Source organism: Gobio gobio, assembly GCF_949357685.1.
Source record: "Gobio gobio genome assembly, chromosome: 1".
Taxonomy (NCBI): domain Eukaryota; kingdom Metazoa; phylum Chordata; class Actinopteri; order Cypriniformes; family Gobionidae; genus Gobio; species Gobio gobio.
Genome location: NC_137097.1, coordinates 75536709 through 75556973, shown reverse-complemented (window position 1 = coordinate 75556973; position 20265 = coordinate 75536709). Strand labels below are relative to the sequence as shown.

The 20265-nt window shown below is 41.5% G+C and overlaps 1 pseudogene across 1 annotated transcript in view; it reads left to right on the top strand.

The window, feature by feature from the left end:
* The window catches only part of LOC307135843, a 43658-nt pseudogene extending 25280 nt beyond the window's left edge, over positions 1 to 18378 (top strand). The window contains exons 11-24 of the transcript XR_013818697.1: positions 1329 to 1805; positions 5937 to 6069; positions 6976 to 7044; positions 7142 to 7201; positions 7391 to 7459; positions 7723 to 7791; positions 7889 to 7948; positions 8055 to 8116; positions 11635 to 12032; positions 12204 to 12299; positions 15683 to 15913; positions 16097 to 16119; positions 16201 to 16319; positions 16838 to 18378. The product of XR_013818697.1 is annotated as an uncharacterized misc_RNA (transcript). The remainder of the gene's footprint in view (positions 1 to 1328; positions 1806 to 5936; positions 6070 to 6975; positions 7045 to 7141; positions 7202 to 7390; positions 7460 to 7722; positions 7792 to 7888; positions 7949 to 8054; positions 8117 to 11634; positions 12033 to 12203; positions 12300 to 15682; positions 15914 to 16096; positions 16120 to 16200; positions 16320 to 16837) is intronic.
* Positions 18379 to 20265: the final 1887 nt, after the last annotated feature.

The window sequence follows — 20265 nt, the reverse complement described above, 5'->3', positions numbered from 1 at the left end:
AGAGGAAGTCGCAGAACAGTCGCGGGAAGACAACGGGGACTTCCAGGACCGCGCAACCTCCTCATGCAGCTCGGGAAAGAAAGGTATTGGGGGCAGGGACTGACAGGTGTCAGCGTGCAGCACCCCCAAAAACCAATCATCGAGCCGCGAGCGCTCGGGACAGGGCGGAGGGTTCCACTCTATCCCAAGAGTCGCGGCTGCACGAGACAGCATGGCTGTCAGCTCCGGTTCCGACTCGGGCAATTCTGGCATGCCCGAAGGCGGCAGCACAGCCGAGTCATCATCCTCGGAGGACTCGAGCCCACCTCGTGATGCGGTGACCGACATCGCATCCTCCTCCGGAGCGCCAAACGAGATGCGTGGGGGGGCCGGAGCAGGCCCTGCGATCTCCGCCTGGACACTCACGGGTTGCAGAGCGCTAGAGGGGGGTGTGGCCTGAGGCATGAGCGTTGGGGCTTTGTTCCACACCGTCACCCTCAGGTCACCCTGACCACCAGCCAAAGTACCGCCTCTCGTGGAGGCGGTAGATTGGGGTGTGGTAGAGGGGACTCTCACTTCTCTACGAAGATCCTTGAGTCTCGACCGCAGCACCACAATGGTCATGTTCCCGCAGTGGAAACATGACGCATCCACAAACGCTGCCTGAGCATGCTGAACGCCCAAGCATACCAGACAGTGATTGTGCCCATCGGAAGATGAAAGCAACCGGCCGCACCCAGAAGTACATGAGCGAGACATCCTGAAAAGGACGTGCCACGTGTAAGCTCTTTTATGAGAAAAAGCTTTGCAGTGAACGCCGAAGCGCCCAGGGAACACACACCAGCTGTCTAGCGGACCACTGTGCAGATCAGCAGGCAGGACGTATGTGATCGCTGGAACGCGCCGTTGACACCAACGCCACTGGAAAGCTGCTCGTCTTGAAGGCTGACAAAGACTCAGTTAGCAGACTTGAAGGAGTGAAGAGATACTCTTGGCTCCAAAGCAGAAACATAATGCAAAGTTGCCAACGTACTTCCTTATATACCCACGAGGTGGGGTGGAGTTACGCATGCAAATTCCGCATGCCCATGGCATTGGCACTGCCATTGGGCGCTGTTAAATTCCTCAAAGGTAATTGGCTTCTAAGCGAAACCCCCATTCGTTAGTCACTAACGTTATGTCTAGTGACTGAACGAAAGGGAACTAAAAAGACTGACAGTGATCAGAGGAAAATGTCTGATGTGTTTGATCAGGACGAGTGTCATAATTCATAATAATCTGTGATTGGTTCACTCTTGATCATTATATGAAGATCAGAATAAAAGCAGCTGTTGATTGTGTCTCATCAGCTCCTGTGATTATGGATCCAAACACGGCTCATCCACTCCTCGTCCTGTCTGATGATCTGACCAGTGTGAGAAACATCGGGAATAAACAACCACTTCCTGATAATCCTGAGAGATTTGACTGTTATCCATGTGTTCTGGGTTCTGAGGGTTTTAACTCAGGAACACACCGCTGGGATGTGGAGGTTAAAGAGAGTGAATACTGGAGTCTTGGTGTAACTACAGCTTCAAACCAGAGGAAGGGAAGTGATTTCTTTAACGCTGATGTCTGGTGTGTGCAGTACGAACTGCTTGGGTCTGGTTTTCCTGTTGAAGAGGATCTTGATCGTGTGAGAGTTGATCTGGACTATGACGGAGGAACAGTGTCATTCTCTGATCCTGTAACTAACACACATCTACACACATTCACAACCACCTTCACTGACACACTCTTTCCATTCTTCTGTTGGTTTTCCTCTCTGAGGATCTTACCGGTCAATAGTCAGTAAATGTTACACCTGTAGGTCTGGATCATGTTTTCAGTCTTTAATTCATATCACATGAGCGTTGATCTGTGATTGGGCCACAGCTGATCACATGACTGATTTCCAGCACTACAGCAACACTCACATTTACATTTACATTTATGCATTTGGCAGAAGCTTTTATCCAAAGTGACTTACATTGCATTCAAGGTACACATTTTTTTTACATTTTTGACAGTTCTTGCTTTCCCTGGGAATCGAACCCATGACCTTGGTGTTGCTACTGTCTACTGTTTGAGCTACAGGAAAGCTCACACTCTCATATATGCTTGCATATATTGCTGTTATACAACAGATCAATAAACAAGTTAGAAACTTTATTGATTAAAAAAAAAATGATCTTGTATAAACTAACAAATGTGGGATTTCACTGTCATTTTCAGAAATGAAAGATTATGTTTTTGGCTTGATAAACGGGTTTTAAAGCATGGGGGGAAAACTTTTTGTGTATTTTTGTTCTCTGAAATAGTTTTCTACATAGAGCTTTATAGAAGATTGTATCAAAGCAGTTTTACTCTAATAAACGGGAAAATAACTGTCAGTGTCGCAAACTTCTTTAATCATGACTAAATATTTAAAGTTTTAATTGAAACGTCAATTTCACCAATAAAGCAGATCCACAGAAGACAATATAGTGTCAGTATTGGTTCCAAATGAAGGCAAAGTAAATGATGTAACAGAAATACTTCACTTGTTTAAATAAAATCAGTTCAGATTTCAGGTCGACTTTACTGATATCTAGTGGTGAAATTCAGCAACTGACTGAAAACATGGATGTCTACATTACATGATGACAGTCGCCAATAACTACAAACAATCCAGTCTCATAACTCAATAAATGGCACAATAATCGTTAAGAAATAGTTAAGCAAAGATGTAGTCAACTAAATGTAATAATATCAGTTACATGTGAATATTAACATTTGCACAATTTCTTTAGCTCAAAATATGTAGATTGAGAAGGGGGGCAGTGTACAGGGATCCTCTCTTAGGGCCCCGGCCCTGGAATGAGATTTCTACTGGCTTTCAACTTTTATTCAAGTTACTGTAGTAAACGCTGCACAATGGTAGATAAAAGCATAGGCTGGGTATTGACACAAATTTCACAACTAGATTAGATTCAATATCGATTATTTTAGATAAATATCAGGTACAATACATGGAACATTTTCTCAAGGAAAGCAAATTTCAACTAATGCTGTAAATTATGGGTTATATACACTCACCTAAAGGATTATTAGGAACACCATACTAAAACTGTGTTTGACCCCCTTTCGCCTTCAGAACTGCCTTAATTCTACGTGGCATTAATTCAACAAGGTGCTGAAAGCATTCTTTAGAAAGGTTGGCCCATATTGATAGGATAGCATCTTGCAGTTGATGGAGATTTGTGGGATGCACATCCAGGGCACGAAGCTCCCGTTCCACCACATCCCAAAGATGCTCTATTGGGTTGAGATCTGGTGAATGTGGGGGCCGTTTTAGTACAGTGAACTCATGGTCATGTTCAAGAAACCAATTTGAAAGCTTTGTGACATGGTGCATTATCCTGCTGGAAGTAGCCATCAGAGGATGGGGACATGGTGGTCATAAAGGGATGGACATGGTCAGAAACAATGCTCAGGTAGGCCGTGGCATTTAAACGATGCCCAATTGGCACTAAGGGGCCTAAAGTGTGCCAAAAAACATCCCCCACACCATTACACCACCACCACCAGCCTGCACAGTGGTAACAAGGCATGATGGATCCATGTTCTTATTCTGTTTACTCCAAATTCTGACTCTACCATCTGAATGTCTCAACAGAAATCGAGACTCATCATACCAGGCAACATTTTTCCAGTCTTCAACTGTCCAATTTTGGTGAGCTCATGCAAATTGTATCCTCTTTTTCCTATTTGTAGTGGAGATGAGTGGTACCCGGTGGGGTCTTCTGCTGCTGTAGCCCATCCGCCTCAAGGTTGTGCGTGTTGTGGCTTCACAAATGCTTTGCTGCATACCTCGGTTGTAATGAGTAGTTATTTCAGTCAAAGTTGCTATTCTATCAGCTTGAATCAGTCGGCCCATTGTCCTCTAACCTCTAGCATCAACAAGGCATTTTCGCCCACAGGACTGCCGCATACTGGATGTTTTTCCCTTTTCACACCATTCTTTGTAAAGCCCCCAAAAAAATGGTTGTGCGTGAAAATCCCAGTAACTGAGCAGATTGTGAAATACTCAGACCGGCCCGTCTGGCACCAACAAACATGCCATGCTCAAAATTGCTTAAATCACCTTTCTTTCCCATTCTGACATTCAGTTTGGAGTTCAGGAGATTGTCTTGACCAGGACCACACCCCTAAATGCATTGAAGCAACTGCCATGTGATTGGTTGATTAGATAATTGCATTAACGAGAAATTGAACAGGTGTTCCTAATAATCCTTTAGGTGAGTGTAGGTCGGTTATAGCCAATAGACTATACATGAGCCTACTATAATATTGAAGGTAAAAAATTACCTGATTTGTATACAAACACTTAAATTACGCTTCATTTTTAAAATATAATAATAAAGTTATATGAAATATAAACATTTAAATTGTGGCTGTCATTAGGGTTGCCACCCGTCACGTGAAATACGGAATCGTCCCGTATTTAGGGGAGAATGGGGTAATGTGAGACACCCCCTGTATCTAGTCAACAGAACACATTTGTGGTCATATGACCATTATGTTTTCAAGTCCCTCCAATTTCCCCTTGGCCATGAAGGAGAGGACCTCATGGTGCTGTGGCAAGCAGGTTTTTTCACAAAAATATTTTTTGCATGTAAAAGTAAATTTTCTTGCTGTCAACTTAATCAACTGTTGTGCCAAAGCAAATTGATTCAGGTAGAAAAACTTATATCACACATGTTGATGAACTACCAACATATAAAACCATGTGATGATGCTAGCTGAAGATTAGCCTGAATTGCTAAGACAGATGTGTCATAAACATTGTAGAACAGCCATCATGCCAAGGCAATACACCAGGGCCCGTATTCATAAAGAATCTTAATGCAAAGAGTAGCTCCTAGTGACACAATTCTAAGAGAATTCTTAGAAATGTGGGCGTTTACTCTTAAAATTAACCAAAAAATCTTAGTAAAGAAAAAAGTAATTTAGAAAGCATCTTAACCCTTAAAAGCCTCAAATTTGTTAGGAGCACAGACGAGGACTTTTAAGAGGCTTAAGAGTTTCTTTAGCAGCAGAGAAAATGGCGAATGGCGAAGAGGGAGAAGAAATGTGTTGCAGACAATGGATGACAGTGAGTTAATAAGACGTTATAGATTAGATTGTGCAGGGATGCATTAGATCTTATTAGACATGCTAACATCTCCGACACAGCACAGGACTGCCATAGCGCCAGAAATGAAAGTAATCGCTACATTACGATATTTGGCAACTGGGAAAATGCAACAATGCAGCAGTGATGATTTGGGTCTGTTACAACCTTCTGTAAGCAGAGTGATCACACAAACAATTACAGCACTTTCAGAACCTCATATTGTGTCACAGTTTGTTTCGTTTCCACTGGACATTCCCACCTTGCAGGCTCAAAAAACTGCATTTATGAATACAGCAGGCTTCCCTGGTGTTGTCGGAGTAATCGATGGAACCCACATCCGAATTATTGCGCCGTCGGTAGACGTGGACGTTTATGTAAATAGAAAGAGCATAAAAGTGCAAGTTGTTTTCAGTGCAGATTATTCGATTTTAGACATTGTTGCAAAATGGGTCGGCGCAACACATGATGCCAGGATACTGGCGGAGAATGGCCTGAGACATCTGTTTGAAGGACGTTGCGTTCCAGCAAATAGTCATTTGTTAGGGGACAGAGGTTATCCGTGTAAACCATGGCTCCTCACACCTTACCTCCGTCCTGACCAGGGGTCACAGTTAAATTACATGAACTCACAGAGCTCACAAGAAAACACAAGCTGTAGTTGAGCGAGGTATTGGTCAACTAAAGAGACGCTTTCACATTTTGCATGGAGAGGTGCGACTGGCACCAGGAAAGGTCTGCGAAGTGATAACAGCCTGTGCAGTGCTCCATAATATCTGTAAAGCTAGACAAATTGCAGACCCTCCCACGGACACTCACGCTGATGAAGAGGATGATAAAGAATACCCTCCGCAAGGGAGGGATCTGTCCCAAAGTGGAAATCCCTACAGAGCCCAGTTTACCAATTTGCATTTCATGTAAGTTACAGTGAATACAATATAAATATCGTGACTAAACAGACACACCATAAGAAAAATTTTAATGAGAAAGAAATTATGAAGACACAAAATAAATCATTTGTTATTAATTGTATTTTGGAGTAGCTCTATTTTTAGTTTGTAGTACTCCTCCTTTAAATTGAGTACTATTTTCTTCTGCTTTAGGACATCCATCTGTAGCTCAAGTTTTTTCTCTATTAGGGATGGGGTTGGGGCAGCTGCAGTGGCAGCAGAATTCAGGGAATGAGGCAACCATCTGCGATGTCGACAGTCCCCATTCCTCTGCTGAAGGCTCTGTGCTGCTGAAAGGAGAAACCATTTAATCTGTGATTTCATTTTTTATGGCAATTTGTTTTTGTTCAGTTTATATAAATCCAGATAGAAATATGAGAAATAGCCTTGACTATATTAAATAAAAATGCCTCATCTTTCCCTGTAACCTTCAGGAATGTAGAGTAGACCGAGTTGTAGTATGACATTAGGTAGATGTTCTAATCCAGGTGGAGTCCCAGACACTAGCTGGCTCTAAGGATTCCTGTATTCTGAGTCCCAGGCTGTTCTAGCCGGTTCTGATTGTCCCTTGCTCTGACCCCCAGACACTAGCTGGCTCTAAGGGTCCTGTGTTCTGAGTCCCAGGCTGTTCTAGCTGGTTCTGATTGTCCTTTGCTCTGACCCCCAGACACTAGCTGGCTCTAAGGGTCCTGTGTTCTGAGTCCCAGGCTGTTCAAACTGGTTCTGATTGTCCTTTGCTCTGACCCCCAGACACTAGCTGGCTCTAAGGGTCCTGTGTTCTGAGTCCCAGGCTGTTCTAGCTGGTTCTGATTGTCCTTTGCTCTGAGTCCCAGACACTAGCTGGCTCTAAGGGTCCTGTGTTCTGTGTCCCAGGCTGTTCAAACTGGTTCTGATTGTCCTTTGCTCTGACCCCAAGACACAAGCTGGCTCTAAGGGTCCTGTGTTCTAAGTCCCAGGCTGTTCTAGCTGGTTCTGATTGTCTTTTGCTCTGACCCCAAGACACTAGCTGGCTCTAAGGGTCCTGTGTTCTGTGTCTCAGGCTGTTCAAACTGGTTCTGATTGTCCTTTGCTCTGACCGCAAGACACAAGCTGGCTCTAAGTGTCCTGTGTTCTGAGTCCCAGGCTGTTCTAGCTGGTTCTGATTGTCCTTTGCTCTGACCCCCAGACACTAGCTGGCTCTAAGGGTCCTGTGTTCTGAGTTCCAGGCTGTTCTAGCTGGTTCTGATTGTCCTTTGCTCTGAGTCCCAGACACTAGCTGGCTCTAAGGGTCCTGTGTTCTGTGTCCCAGGCTGTTCAAACTGGTTCTGATTGTCCTTTGCTCTGAACCCCAGAAACTAGCTGGCTCTAAGGGTCCTGTGTTCTGAGTCCCAGGCTCTTCTAGCTGGTTCTGATTGTCCTTTGCTCTGAGTCCCAGACACTAGCTGGCTCTAAGGGTCCTGTGTTCTGAGTCCCAGGCTGTTCTAGCTGATTCTGATTGTCCTTTGCTCTGACCCCCAGACACTAGCTGGCTCTAAGGGTCCTGTGTTCTGAGTTCCAGGCTGTTCTAGCTGGTTCTGATTGTCCTTTGCTCTGAGTCACAGACACTAGCTGGCTCTAAGGGTCCTGTGTTCTGTGTCCCAGGCTGTTCAAACTAGTTCTGATTGTCCTTTGCTCTGACCCCAAGACACAAGCTGGCTCTAAGGGTCCTGTGTTCTGAGTCCCAGGCTGTTCTAGCTGGTTCTGATTGTCTTTTGCTCTGACCCCAAGACACTTGCTGGCTCTAAGGGTCCTGTGTTCTGTGTCTCAGGCTGTTCAAACTGGTTCTGATTGTCCTTTGCTCTGACCGCAAGACACAAGCTGGCTCTAAGTGTCCTGTGTTCTGAGTTCCAGGCTGTTCTAGCTGGTTCTGATTGTCCTTTGCTCTGAGTCCCAGACACTAGCTGGCTCTAAGGGTCCTGTGTTCTGTGTCCCAGGCTGTTCAAACTGGTTCTGATTGTCCTTTGCTCTGACCCCAAGACACAAGCTGGCTCTAAGGGTCCTGTGTTCTGAGTCCCAGGCTGTTCTAGCTGGTTCTGATTGTCTTTTGCTCTGACCCCAAGACACTAGCTGGCTCGAAGGGTCCTGTGTTCTGTGTCTCAGGCTGTTCAAACTGGTTCTGATTGTCCTTTGCTCTGACCGCAAGACACAAGCTGGCTCTAAGTGTCCTGTGTTCTGAGTCCCAGGCTGTTCTAGCTGGTTCTGATTGTCCTTTGCTCTGACCCCCAGACACTAGCTGGCTCTAAGGGTCCTGTGTTCTGAGTTCCAGGCTGTTCTAGCTGGTTCTGATTGTCCTTTGCTCTGAGTCCCAGACACTAGCTGGCTCTAAGGGTCCTGTGTTCTGTGTCCCAGGCTGTTCAAACTGGTTCTGATTGTCCTTTGCTCTGACCCCCAGAAACTAGCTGGCTCTAAGGGTCCTGTGTTCTGAGTCCCAGGCTCTTCTAGCTGGTTCTGATTGTCCTTTGCTCTGAGTCCCAGACACTAGCTGGCTCTAAGGGTCCTGTGTTCTGAGTCCCAGGCTGTTCTAGCTGATTCTGATTGTCCTTTGCTCTGACCCCCAGACACTAGCTGGCTCTAAGGGTCCTGTGTTCTGAGTTCCAGGCTGTTCTAGCTGGTTCTGATTGTCCTTTGCTCTGAGTCACAGACACTAGCTGGCTCTAAGGGTCCTGTGTTCTGTGTCCCAGGCTGTTCAAACTAGTTCTGATTGTCCTTTGCTCTGACCCCAAGACACAAGCTGGCTCTAAGGGTCCTGTGTTCTGAGTCCCAGGCTGTTCTAGCTGGTTCTTATTGTCTTTTGCTCTGACCCCAAGACACTTGCTGGCTCTAAGGGTCCTGTGTTCTGTGTCTCAGGCTGTTCAAACTGGTTCTGATTGTCCTTTGCTCTGACCGCAAGACACAAGCTGGCTCTAAGTGTCCTGTGTTCTGAGTCCCAGGCTGTTCTAGCTGGTTCTGATTGTCCTTTGCTCTGACCGCAAGACACAAGCTGGCTCTAAGTGTCCTGTGTTCTGAGTCCCACGCTGTTCTAGCTGGTTCTGATTGTCCTTTGCTCTGACCCCCAGACACTAGCTGGCTCTAAGGGTCCTGTGTTCTGAGTTCCAGGCTGTTCTAGCTGGTTCTGATTGTCCTTTGCTCTGACCCCCAGACACTAGCTGGCTCTAAGGGTCCTGTGTTCTGAGTCCCAGGCTGTTCTAGCTGGTTCTGATTGTCCTTTGCTCTGACCCCCAGACACTAGCTGGCTCTAAGGGTCCTGTGTTCTGAGTCCCAGTCTGTTTTAGCTGGTTCTGATTGTCCTTTGCTCTGACCCCCAGACACTAGCTGGCTCTAAGGGTCCTGTGTTCTGAGTCCCAGGCTGTTCTAGCTGGTTCTGATTGTCCTTTGCTCTGAGTCCCAGACACTAGCTGGCTCTAAGAGTCCTGTGTTCTGTGTCCCAGGCTGTTCAAACTGGTTCTGATTGTCCTTTGCTCTAACCCCCAGACACGAGCTGGCTCTAAGGGTCCTGTGTTCTGAGTCCCAGGCTGTTCTAGCTGGTTCTGATTGTCCTTTGCTCTGACCCCCAAACACGAGCTGGCTCTAAGGGTCCTGTGTTCTGAGTCCCAGGCTGTTCAAGCTGGTTCTGATTGTCCTTTTCTCTGACCCCCAGACATGAGCTGGCTCTAAGGGTCCTGTGTTCTGACCCCCAGACCGTGTTCTAATCTAACTGGTTCTATCTGTCATTTGAATGTTAATTTAAACATTTTGAATTATATTATGTTGTATTTGATTTTTTTCAGAGTTACTTTCAAGTGTTTAGAAAAAAAAATTACTTAATGGACCAATCCCCATGATCCTGTTACTAGTCCGACATTAGTTCTGAAAAGTGTGGTTGTCAAGCTAGCTGTCAGGATTCTAACTATTACAGCATGTGTTGTTATGGTAGTTTCAGAGTGGAAAAAGTAGGTGGTTCACTTTACGCCCTTGATTTCTCTGGTATGTCTCAGTTTACCCCTAAACTGGGGTAAAGTGAGACACATGATGACTTTTTAAAAAACAATCATATTTTCACTGACCTTCGTCCTGAATACATTCTGATAATTTCCTTTGCTAGGATACATCCTGAATTAATGGGAAATGTGTCAATTTTACTGATATATAATTTTAGCTCGCTTAGAGGGGAGCAAATGTAAAAAAATGTCTCACTTTGCCCCACTCTCCCCCTACAAGCAAAATTACTTAAAATCCTAAAATCCTTGTGTTTATTGAACTATATGTGGACCAATGTAAAATAAGGGACAAATTGCGTCCCGTATTGGTTTTGATACGGGACGCGATTTGTCCCTTATTTTACATAGGTCCACACATAGTTCAATAAACACAAGGATTTTGCAGTGTGGAGAATACTGATAGCAAACATAAGAAATCAATTTCACAATAAGTACAGAAGCTCATTTGCACGCGCAAATGAGCTTCTGTACTTATTGTGAAATTGATTTCGCGTTTTAGCAGATTGCGTTTTAGCAGCTTTGTTACCAGCGGCGGAGTCTCGAGAACATGTGCAGTAAACTTGCATTTTTTAAAAGAAAATGTTGAGCTAGCGTCCACTATTTGAACGCAAGAGGATCTCAGATATAGGGTTGAATAGAACAATGGTATCAATGGGTCTGTCCAGTAACTCATGGTGAACCTCAGGTGAACTGCACACTTTGCAGAGAAGCATTTCAGTTGCTCAGACTGTCTGACTTAAAGCAGCAACACTGACAGACACATCCGTGCTTCTAAAGGTAGGCCTATTGTTTTTTAATGGATACTATATTAATATAATATTCCATACATTATCAGAGCTTGGCTCTGATAATTATAATATAATTATTATATATTTTTAGACAGGTTAATTAATAGATAATAGCCTAATTAATGTTATTATTAATTTATCATTTACCTAGGCTACATTAATCATACATAATAATTAATCCTGTCATATAAAGCTTATGACATTTAAAAAAAGGGTGAAAAAAGGGTGTCCCTTATTTTGCCAAACTGAAGGTGGCAACCCTAGCTGTAAACTTGCCAAATTTATTCAAACATGTGTTAAGTATTGATACTCGAATGGATGTCGAGATCTGCTGGGTTACGAACATTCTTCCAAATATCTTCCTTTGTGTTCATCAGAAGAAAGAAACTCATACAGGTTTGAAACAACTCGAGGGTGGGTAAATGATGACAGAATGTTCATTTTTTGGGTGAACTATCCCTTTAAGACCTGCCCTACTTTCTGTGGCCAGAAAACTACACCCATGTGATCAGAAACTCCACCCTATTACAACACTTACAGGAAGAGACTGACTTGTTATTTCTCCTTTCAGTCACACTGACTTTCTCTTGACAAAAGCAATAAAGAATCAGCGATCAATGAAGAACAAAGAGGAAAGCTTTCAAGAAGGATTTGAAACGTTTCTGAACAGACAGCAGATCTTTGTGATTCTCCTGGTTATTCATTTTTGAAACCTTGATTTATAAAGTGAAATTAAAGTTCAGATTGAGAGAAAATGGCTTCACTGTCTGAAGATGATTTCTCTTGTCCTGTGTGTCGTGAAATCTTCAAGGATCCTGTTGTTCTGTCCTGTAGTCACAGTTTCTGTAAAGAGTGTCTTCAACAGTTCTGGAGAATCAAGGAAGCTCAGGAGTGCCCTGTCTGCAGGAGATTGTCAAGACATGAACCTCCATGTAATCTTGTGTTAAAAAACTTGTGTGAGTTGTTCCTGAAGGAGAGAAATGAGAGGCGTTCATCAGGATCTGAGGAGCTCTGCAGTTTACACAGCGAGAAACTCAAACTCTTCTGTCTGGAGGACAAACAGCCGGTGTGTTTAGTGTGTATTAACTCACAGAAACACGACAATCACAAACTCAGACTCATCAGTGAAGTGGCTTCATCATATAAGGTAAGACAGATTTTAATATGAGGATAAACACTTAAAGGGATGGTTCACCCAAAAATGAAAAGTCTGTCATTAATTACTGATTACCTTTGTTTATCTTCAGAATATGTGTGTATTATATACATTTATTACAGAAACCTCTAGTGTCTTATAGATTTTCTCTTTAAATCCCAGGAGGAGCTCAAAACAGCACTGAAGTCCTTACAAGAGAAACTCAAACACAAAGAAAACATTAAAGGAAAGTTTGAGGAAACAGTTCAACACATCAAGGTGAGGATTGACTCTTTTGACGTGTTCACCGCTGGTTATTCAGCAGTGGGTGGGACTAATCTCAACCCCATTGGCTAGCGCTCACCCTCCACATTTTCATTTGGACGATTGCAGATGTGATTAATATTCATGAACTGAACAACCCGTTAGCGTCACTACATGATGATTATTATCAAAACCCAGTCACATTTTCTCTTGGCTTTTTTTGGCATAACAAATGTGGCTTAAACACACAATTACAACAGCCAGAGAAAACTAGTGTTAAAAAGTCAAGAGTCAAACTGCCCAACTAAAGCAACACTGATCACCATAATGGTGACATGAAACAGCAGGTGTTCATCACTAATGGTCAATCATCACTGAATTAATCTCTTAATGATCTCATTTACTCTAACACAGCTTGAGGTCCTATCCGCAAATTTTTCTATGTGGTTTGGTTGTTCGTCCACACAATCGCAGTATCCAGACACTGAAACTGAAGTTTTTTGAAAACTCCTGCCAGGGTGAAGATATTTAGAAACTCTGGTTGCAGTGTTGTCGAGTGGACGGTGAAACCGGAGATTTTGGCTCAGAACGGGAACAGGCAATAACTTTTTTTCCAGGCTTCTGATTGGCAGCATGGCAAACATGGCTTTACGGTTAGGGTTATATCGCCACCTGTTGGTTTGGCATGCTCTTGTAGAGCTTAGATCGTGCTCCAAAAATCAAGCCCGACCCTACCCGAGCCCGTGCACGTTGTGTCCAAGCCTGGCCTGGCACGACACTTTAACTGTAATTATGAGCCCGAGCCCGATTTAAACCCGACCATTTTTTTTATACGTGGGCGTTATGAGAACAAGCCTGTAATGAGCGAAGCGGACGGATGTGACGCTCAGCTCTATAATCCGTTCTATGCAGGCACGCTCATGAACCGTTCACTGGTAAAACAATGCCTGCTCAAATCCCGCTCAGACATGACATGCATCTGTACTAAAGGCCTACTTGTTGTATCCATTAAACAATGTGTTTTGTTTAATATTTATGTTTAAATATTAAAATGTTATTTTTAAATTTCATCTGATTATGAAAAGTGCAAAGATGCGAGTGGGTCAGAAATTATTTTGGTGGTTATTATATTTCGTTTAATATTAAGTTTCGTTTTGTATGAAGCCCTTCTTTAAAATGAATTTCGTTTTGTATAAATTGTATCTTAATTTGAATCAAGGTTTTGTCAGCCAATTGCTTGGATTTAATAAATAACAAGCAAATAGAGTAATAGCAGATTATAAGGGTGAGATGAAGTCGCGCCGATCACATGCACTGCACATGAGCTGGAGTGCGTCTCATAAATAAACGAAACTCAGCAGCTACTGCCTCACAGACATGAGAAATATGTGTATAGAAAGCTTGAAATGTCTACTTTTCTTTAACTTATAGTTAAGAAAAGAAATAGACTAGTTAAGCAATGCGCAGTGTTAACGCGAGCAGCTCATGACTGGCGTCTCGGAGCGTTTCTGAATGCTGCGCTTCATCACTGCGTGTGCTGAGAGTTTAACACGCATTTTTAGACTAATCCTGACTTGTGCAACTTTGTACACATTTGTTTCTTAGTATTACTTTGCTAAAAAAATATATTATTTCTGATTATAGCATAGCTTTCTGTCCACCCAATTAGGCTAATAAAGTAATGATTAAAAAAAACACAAACGATCAAGGGCCCGGTCCGAGGAGAGTGCCGGGAAATCTCGGAACCGACCCACGGGTTCGGGTCAAGTTCGGGCTCGGGCTCGGGCAGAGAATACAGCTTAAAAGTGAGAAAACGGCCTCTAAAGATTGTGCAGTTCTCACCTGTTCTCACCTGCTGGGAGTGACAATAGGGCTCATTTACATCTCATTTAGATAAGCTATACCCCCTGTAAAGCTCCCCCCTGTGAGGACTGCATACTATTAATAATAAAGGATAATGTGCTTTGTAAGTGTCAGTAATTTATCTTTTTTGACTTTTATAAAAAATGATTTAGAGGCTGAAATATGTGAGTTTTATCTTTTTATAAAACTTTTTTTGTCAAAACTCTATTTGAACTTGTGCATTGTAGACAACATGAAGATAACAAAAGAGCTTAGGCTCGTGTAACCAGTCTATTTTTGCAATATTTCATGGTGTGTCTGTGAAACGCTGAGGTACCGTATGCACGCGTGAACATCATGGCAACGTGCAACACAAAGTACCTCACGTGGGACCACTTAATGTAACGCGTAAATGCAAGTAACAAACGTAAATAGTCCACGAAGTGTTGGCGAAATAACACATTATCGAGAGAATAATATGGAATTTCTTCCAGAAAACTTCTTGCACAAAATAAATACAAGCACTTTCAAGGACCTGTATGTATGTTTATTTTCAGTCAAGTTGTTGTACACAGCCCTCTCTTTCTGCACAAGGGAAAGATGATCTTGTTGCTTCTTTACTGCTTCAGACTTTCTATCATCTGGAAGGTTTGCACTTCGTATCAGCTGCTCATTATTGCTTTAGCACTGCCAGCAGAGATCTGTGCTAGGCCAGCCACCAGGGTTGCCAGGTTTTCACAACAAAACCCACACAATTGCTACTCAAAACTAGCCCAATACAAGCCCAATCGCATTTCAGAGGGGCTTCTCCGGTAAAAATTGCATTTGGGGGGTAAAATATGTGGTTTTTTTTTACATGGTTGCCTACAAAAATTTGCATTCCCGGGGCTAAATATCCCATAATTGGGGTTGCTTCAACGTCTGTTTTTCATGTCCGCGGCGACTTGAAAAACAGCCTGCGGCAACAGTGTTGAAGTAGCCCAACCGCGGACTTGGCAACACTGAGCCACGCTTCCCTTGGAGGGTAGGGGCAATAACAAAAGAAACACGCCTCTGCGGCATGCCAGAATCTCTGAAAAACAAGCCAATTTCAACCTCAAAGTGTATGCTTTTAAATATACCAATACTGCTATCTCAAACACTGAGAGGCTTCTTCGGGATCTCAACTAACAGATTTTGCAAAAAAGCGAAAATCACCAATTTTGAAAAAAAAATTGCTTCTTTCTCATTTTGCTCAAAAGTTGTGCTGCCGACTTGTGTCCCTGGTTCCCGTGACGGACTGACATATCTTACATGAAGTCAGTGCCATTGCATTGTTTTAAGATGCACACCAGTCATGGGTTTTTCTAAGGCATGTTTATAAAAGCTACTTAAATGTCCTAATTTAACTAAGGCTTAATCCTGGTTTAATAAAGAGACAGAACATCTACTACTACAGTTATAGTACGTCAGAAAGTTAAAGTTGTAGTTCACTAACACACATTCCCCACTCACTCTTCATGCTGCTCCAGAATCAGTTCTTTGAGATGATTGAAGTGAATGTGATGTGATTTCAGTCTCAAGCTGAGCACACAGAGCGTCAGATTAAACAGCAGTTTGAGAAGCTTCATCAGTTTCTCAGAGATGAAGAAGAAGCTACAATCACTGCACTGAGGGAGGAAGAGGAGCAGAAGAAGCAGATGATGAAGGAGAAGCTGGAGGAGATGAACAGACACATCTCAGCTCTTTCACACACAATCAAAGACATGGAGGAGATGATGAAAGCCAAAGACGCCTGCTTTCTGAAGGTCTGATTTCACATTGATTGATTGATTGATTGATTGATTGATTGATTGATTGATTGATTGATTGATTGATTGATTGATTGATTGATTGATTGATTGATTGATTGATGGATTGATTGATTGATGGATTGATTGATTGATGGATTGATTGAGTTCTTGATGATCAATGGTGTGTTTGTTCTGCAGGAGTTTCCAGTCTCAATGGAAAGGTGAGTGATCTGCTGGTGTCTCTGGTCTCTCTGGTTCTGATCCAAAGCCACTGCAGTTCTGACTCCTGAATGTTCTTCCAGAGTCCAGATCTCACAGCCGGATCCACAGATGGCTTCTGGAGCTTTGATTCATGTGCCACGGTACTTGGGCAACCTGCCGTTCAGAGTCTGGAAGAAGATGCAGGACATCGTCCAATACAGTGAGTCTGGAGAAGATCTGAGCTCTCACACACACACTGGAAATCACACATGGGTTTCTCATGACACAAAAGCATGTGATTCTTGTGAATCTTCAGACTGAAACACTGAAGCTCAAATATAATATTGTGAACTCAATGAACTTCAATATATATTTAAGATCCTCAAAGAGTTTCCATTGTGATGGTTTTCCATGTTTCAGAAACACAATGATGAGGGTCTGTTCAGATAATGATGTGCTTAACAGAAGAACCTGCTTCAGTTACACTGAGATTTATTACATCTGAAAATATTAACATGATTGATTGTTTGAATCACACATTTAATGTTTGTCTCTGATGCCATTAAACACTGATGATAAAAATGAGTGTGTAACTAAAACACTGACAGTGATCAGAGGAAAATGTGTGATGTGTTTGATCAGGACGAGTGTCATAATTCATAATAATCTGTGATTGGTTCACTGTTGATCATTATATGAAGATCAGAATAAAAGCAGCTGTTGATTGTGTCTCATCAGCTCCTGTGATTCTGGATCCAAACACGGCAAATCCACAACTCGCCCTGTCTGATGATCTGACCAGTCTGAGAAACAGCGTGAATAAACAACCACTTCCTGATAATCCAGAGAGATTTGACTTTTATAACTGTGTTCTGGGTTCAGAGGGTTTTAACTCAGGAACACACCGCTGGGATGTGGAGGTTAAAGAGAGTGAACACTGGATTCTTGGAGTAACTACAGCATCAAACCAGAGGAAGGGACTTGATTTCTTTAACACTGATGTCTGGAGTGTGCAGTACGGACTGGGTTGGGGTGGTTTTCCTGTTAAACAGGATCTTGATCGTGTGAGAGTTGATCTGGACTATGACGGAGGAACAGTGTCATTCTCTGATCCTGTAAATAACACACATCTACACACATTCACAACCACCTTCTCTCAGACACTCTTTCCATTCTTCTGTTGTTCTTCCTCTCAGAGGATCTTACCGGTCAATGGTCAGTAAATGTTACACTTGTAGGTCTGGATCAAGTTTTTCGGTCTTTAATTCATATCACATAAGCATTGATCTGTGATTGGGCCACAGCTGATCACATGACTGATTTCCAGCACTAAAGCAACACTCACACTCTCATATTGCTGTTATACAACAGATCAATAAACAAGTTCGAAAGTTTGTTCATTTTTAAAATAAAATCTGTGAAACGATTGTGTTTATAAGGTCTGTCTCATATTGTCTGCTGAGGTGAAGTTAATATCAAATCACTCATTTTAGTCTCATTATGTCTCAGATATTTTTAGGGTTTCTATAGAATACAGTCACGGAAAACCTGCAAATATCAGGGAATTTTAAAATTATGAAAAAAGTGGAGGGAAAAGTATGGAAATATTGATGGTTAATATATGTTTATTCATTACACAACACCTAAATCAAGTGCACTGAATCTAAACACATGGTGAAGGTTAAAATAAATCATGTTATTGTCATTTCTGACCAATGAGAAACACTGATCGCCATTCACGATTTATTTCAGTGAAGTGTCACTTTGCTAATTTTCACATAATGATTTTATAATAATCACATGTTTTAGTATTATAACACTGAACGAGTTAATTTAACACGTGCACATTGTCAATATTTGTTGTAATGAGGATAAATGATCATTTGCTCATTGAAGTAAATGGATGTAAAATGTTCTTTCTAATCCACAACAATGTTGAATAAAATATAAATATTTATTAGGCAATAGTAATACTTTATTACAGATGTTTTCAGATATGTCGTAAAAACAAATGTGGCGTCTATATGAATCTCTTAAATCTTTCCATTTGAGTTTCAGAGCAAATTCTGATGATCTTGAATAAGCTAACAAATGTGGGATTGCCCTGTCATGTTCAGAAATGAAACATTATATGTTTGGCTTCATAATTAGGTTTTAAAGCATGGGGGGAAAAGTCTTGGACCCTGAATGTTGTGTATTTCTGTTCTCTGAAATAATCCGTTTTCTACATAGAGCTTTATAGAAGATTGTATCAAAGCAGTTTTTCTCTAATAAACAGGAAAATAACTGTCAGTGTCGCAAACTTCTTTAATCATGACTAAATATTTAAAGTTTTAATTGTAACGTCAATTTCACCGATAAAGCAGATCCACAGAAGACAATATAGTGTCAGTATTGGTTCCAAATGAAGGCAAAGTAAATTATGTAACAGAAACACTTCACTTGTTTAAATAAAATCAGTTCAGATTTCAGGTCGACTTTACTGATATCTAGTGGTGAAATTCAGCAACTGACTGAAAACATGGATGTCTACATAAGATGACGGTCGACAATAACGAAAAACAATCCAGCCTCATAACCAGAGTTGGAACGAGTAACAAAATATTCTCCTCAAGTAAAAGTACTATTACTTCAATGAAATTTTACTTAAGTACATGTAAAATTACCGGTCTAAAAATCTACTTAAGTAAAAGTAAAAAGTAGTTCATTTAAAATGTGTCAGGGGAGTCTCCTGTGTAGGGTTGTAATAGAATGAGATTTTCACAATTTGATAACCATATCAGAAAACATGCATCACAGTATTAAACAATTAGTTATGGTTGTTATTATTATCACCAATTAAAATGGCATTAAATTCATGAAAACTTTGTTTTTTGATTGAACAAATTTATTATAAAAAATTTGAAACCATTTGTTTGTTTTGTTTACAACAATTTCAACAAAACATGTCTAATCAACTAAATCCAATAAATTATGATTAATTAGATTAACAACTTATTTTTATCATTCATTTATTAAAATGTTTAAGACATTGTTTTTTGTTTTTATGATTTAATACAAATATATTATCAAAAACGGTGGTAATCAAATCAAACTTTTATCCTTTTATTTTTTGGCAAAGTGCTGTAAAACACATTTACTAAATTAAACCATGGATTAAAAAATATTCTTAAATAATGTTTAAATTATGTATTAGACTATTATTATTAGTAGCCTAGTAGCCTCTGTCTCATATTGTCTGCTGAGGGGAAGTTAATATCAAATCACTCATTTTAGTCTCATTATGTCCAGATATTTTCGGGGTTTCTATAGAATACAGTCACAGAACACCTGCAAATATCAGGGAATTTTAAAGTTATGGAAAAATCTATGGTTAATATATTTTTCATTCCACAACACCTAAATCAAGTGCACTGAATTTAAACACATGGTGAAGGTTAAAATAAATCATGTTATTATCATATCTGACCAATGAGAAACACTGATGAGTCGCAAATCCCTGCCCATTCTAATATTACCATATTACCTTTTGCACATTTTTTAAACTCAAAATCTGTAGATTGAGAGGTGGGACAGTGTACAGGGGCCCTGAGGGTAGCTATAAGGATCATCTCTAAGGGCCCCGGCCCTGGAACGAGATGTCTACCGGCTTTCAACTTTTACTCAAGTTACTGTAAACGCTGCACAATGGTATCGCTCTTTACAAAGTCAGACACATAACAGTAATTAATATGATTAGCCTTTTGCTTGACTGTAAAATAAAGTACACAAGCTGTGTTCCTGTTCTCCATCTCAGTCTGCTCTCAGTATCCTTAGAAGTGCTTTGAACATCACAGAACATCAGTGGAGAAAGGCATATACAGTAGGTCATCATAACATCATAATATACATCACATGACCGATGATTATAATGTACTGATTCTTTTCTGACGTCATTTGTCACGTACGTGCTTTGTTGTGGTAGCATACAAAGGCAGAGGGAGGCGAGATGCGAGTGAGAGTAATTTAAATGCTCCAACTACTTTAAAAGACTTCTGGGCACATTTCAGCTTTTATGAACAACCTGGTAAGCATGACCTGGAGAACACACGCGCTGTGTGTAAATCATGTTACGCACAATGATTTCATGTCTCTGCGAACAGCGGCAGAGAGGAAGTGGTGCAAAA